Source organism: Pygoscelis adeliae, unplaced genomic scaffold, assembly GCF_000699105.1.
Source record: "Pygoscelis adeliae isolate BGI_AS28 unplaced genomic scaffold, ASM69910v1 Scaffold155, whole genome shotgun sequence".
NCBI lineage: Eukaryota > Metazoa > Chordata > Aves > Sphenisciformes > Spheniscidae > Pygoscelis > Pygoscelis adeliae.
The window spans coordinates 6135067-6138362 of NW_008824932.1; the positions used below are offsets into that span (position 1 = coordinate 6135067).

At 37.8% G+C, this 3296-nt stretch overlaps 1 protein-coding gene and 1 long non-coding RNA gene across 3 annotated transcripts in view; one reads left to right on the forward strand and one right to left on the reverse strand.

Annotated features, from left to right (window-relative positions):
• The window catches only part of LOC103917875, an 18286-nt gene extending 14990 nt beyond the window's left edge, over positions 1 to 3296 (reverse strand). Inside the window, exon 1 of the long non-coding RNA XR_663653.1 lies at positions 3249 to 3296. This is a non-coding gene — a long non-coding RNA (uncharacterized LOC103917875). The remainder of the gene's footprint in view (positions 1 to 3248) is intronic.
• ZBTB38 (zinc finger and BTB domain containing 38) overlaps positions 1 to 3296 on the forward strand; it is a 26288-nt gene that overhangs the window by 12610 nt on the left and 10382 nt on the right. The window lies entirely within an intron of this gene.

Consider the following 3296-nt stretch of genomic DNA (forward strand, 5'->3'; position numbering starts at 1 on the left):
TCCCTTGCTCGTGTAACAGAAAGGGGAGTGAAGCCACTTTGGGCTGCTGGGTCCTTCTTGTCGCCCCACTTCTGAGTGAAGTGTTGGTCTGCCTGAGGGGTGAAGAGGAGCTGTGTTTTCCTCCTCAGCAGCATCGCTGGCTGCTTTGACCTCAGCAGTGAGAGCAATGAAGAAGACAGTCCATCCAAGCATTTTTTTCATGGATAGGCTGGCCTGGTCTAGGCACTGAGAAGGAAACCAGTCAAGCCCTGGCCAAAAATCCTGTCATTCATGAGGAATTTGCAAGAGTTGGTAATGCTATATATGTTGTTTCCTGCTGTTGTTTAAGAACTGAAACTGCTTGACTGGAGAGGAACATTGGAACATTCTTCTTGTAGGCAGTCTGAAATACTCTTAAGGAAGGAATACCACGTGCCATGAGTTGCAGAAGTGAGATTATCAGACTTCAGCAAAGCATCCAAACACCACCACTTCAGTAACCTTGGAACTGTTTTATACATTTTAAAGAAGTAAGTTTGCTGACAATTTTCTCTGTACCTTGCAATTTTACCATATAAGTAGTAATCCACTGCTAAACTAATTGGATTTCTATTTAAAAATAACATAATATTTGTGTGACGTTATGTGCAATCATGGATATGTTTAATGGGAATTGGTACACATACACCAGCGAGATTGCTATTTTTAAAGTATATAATTTGTATCGTGGCTTACACCCTGAAATCAGTACTGCAGATGCAGATAAATCTTGTCCGACTTCTCACAGATATCAATGTAGTCCATTCACATACGTCTGACTGCAGCACCAGTTCCTCCATTTTCTTTGCATGCAATTGGTTTTACATGAAACATTATAATGAGAATGTAAAATCTTGGGTGCAGCCAAGATGGCCTTACAAATAATTTCTTACTCTGAAGAATATTTTTAATACACAAGGAGCTGATGGGACACTGAATTCCAAAATAGCTCAAATTTTTTTTATATATATATGGAAATTATACCTTCAATTACAGTACTAGTCACAGAAACAGTGATTCTTTTTTTAGTGGATGAGCTGAAGTTGCCTTAAGAAAACACCCTATTGATTAAAAAAAAAAAGAGAAAAAAAGAAAAAACTAGTCAGTTTTCTTCAAATCTGTTATATTGTCTATAGATAGCAAGACCGCCAGAGCATCAAATGGTGAAGTACAAACAAATGAATGTCTCTAAGTTGGGAGTCTCTGCTATACAAATGATGGTTATGCATCTGATTTTCAAAACAATTTAAAATAATCAATTTTAATTTTTAGGGGGAATTCATAACCTGATCTTCCTTAAATTTGTTTCATGTAATCTGAAAAGATGCTCGTATTTATTGTTGTTCAGTGATGTATTTCTTTCTTTTAAAGGATTACAACAGGTTTAATTTAATCCATATTCTTGTATTGTTACTGACAACATATTTGTGACAAATGCTTCTTATGGCACTTGTGTCAGAAATCTCCATTAATACATATTAATATGTATATACGCCCCTAAAACAATAATAAAGAAACAATACTAAATAAGCAATAGACAAAGTCCAAGATTAAAAGTAACCTACATGTGAGTATAAAACTTTGCTTCTCAGTTATGTAGGTTGGAATAAAAAAGAAGGTTCTGAAAACTTTGGGACGCACTTTGCTTTTGCAGTCAATTCCGCTGTGTTCTTCAGCTATTTGTTCCACCTCCCATAGCTGTTGGTAAACAGCTAATGATAAGAACAGCTTGGTTTGTCATGGGATGAAAGATGGTTATTTTTTGGTAGCAGAGAGTTCTAAGCTAAAAAGATACTCATTGCTTCAGTAGGTGAAATTATTTGTAAGAATTCCAGTGATCCAGAAGCAGTAATTAAGCGCTCCACAGAGATGTTCAGTATTTCTGAGATGATCTTTTAATGTGGATTGTGTAAAATAGCGAAAGAAGAGGGATCTATAGATCAGTCACTGAAATGATGAAAATTTCCTGACAAGAACAGTCCATATCTTTTAAACAAGCAGGAAAGCCTATCATAGTTCCAAGACAGAATGCTGGAAAAAAGACCTTCCCTCCTTATAATAGATTGTATATCTTATATTGATATTAAATAGTTTCCTAGATGATAAGCAGCATTTGTCATGAAGGGGCTCTAGCAAAGTTCTAACTTCCAGGCCCATCAAGGGTGACAATGATGAAATAGTTTGTGCTTCTGGATTCTTTTTTTGTCTAAAATGAATCAATTCCTACTATTCGGTGCTTCTAATGCATAGGCTTAAGATTTGAAAACAACGCAACTGTCCAGTAAAAGCTCATACACAATAGCTTGTAAAAATAAATGCAATTAGCCTTGGGCAAAATTAGTATTTTCAAGCAGGCTTTAAGACAAAAGCAAACGGTCGATTTTTCTAACAATGTTTTCTACCTGTCTCAGAGCCCAGTTTTTCTCTTAGCTTCATGATTCCAAGTACCTGGGAAAACAGGTTTTGCTGACTTTTTAAAGTGAGAGGCAGAGAGAGAATATATAGGAAGACTGTACCGAATATACTGGAGCATCTGGCTAAATGAAATCAAGCTGCTTCCTTCTTTATCTAGGTAAGCATTTGTCAGTGCTTATGAAGCATTAATAGTATTGTTGCACTTGTTTCCTGAGGCAGTAAATAATCTGAAGAAACCAAAATTAGAGGCTAAGACTACCGCTTAAAGTAAACATCCTCATGATACTGTTTCTATATATGCTTAAAAAAACATCATTAATATAATCACGTAAGGAAAAGAAGGTAAATGTGACTGTACTTCAGTAACCAAATGTAATTTATTTCAGGTATTATTTTTTCAGGGAAGTTATTTCCTCTCTCGTTTTTAGTGGGAAGTTGCGGAAGTTATGCAGGGAGCTATGTATCTCCATAAACGCTTTCCCTTTCTTCGTATGAGAAAGGCTTTGAAGGAGAGTAAGGCAATCAAAAGCCTTTGCTAGGTTTAAGAGGAATTCTAAATGACGTGGACAAAACTGCGTTGATGAGCAAGGGGTTGGATCTAGGGAACGCCGCGTTCCCTCGCCTTCCTCGATTTACAGTCCTTGCTTATAAGCGACTTGGCTAAGTATCCCAGCTGGCTGTCTTAATTAAGCACAAAGCCTGCGCTGTAAAATGAACGCACGTGAAAAATAACGTAGCGGTTAGTAAGCGAGGAGGGGAAGCCGAGGCGCTGGAGCCAGCCCGTACTTCGCAACACCGCGGGCAAGCCCGACTACCGGGGATTATCAGAGCAAAATGGCTGCTGCGCCCTCCCGCCGTCCTCA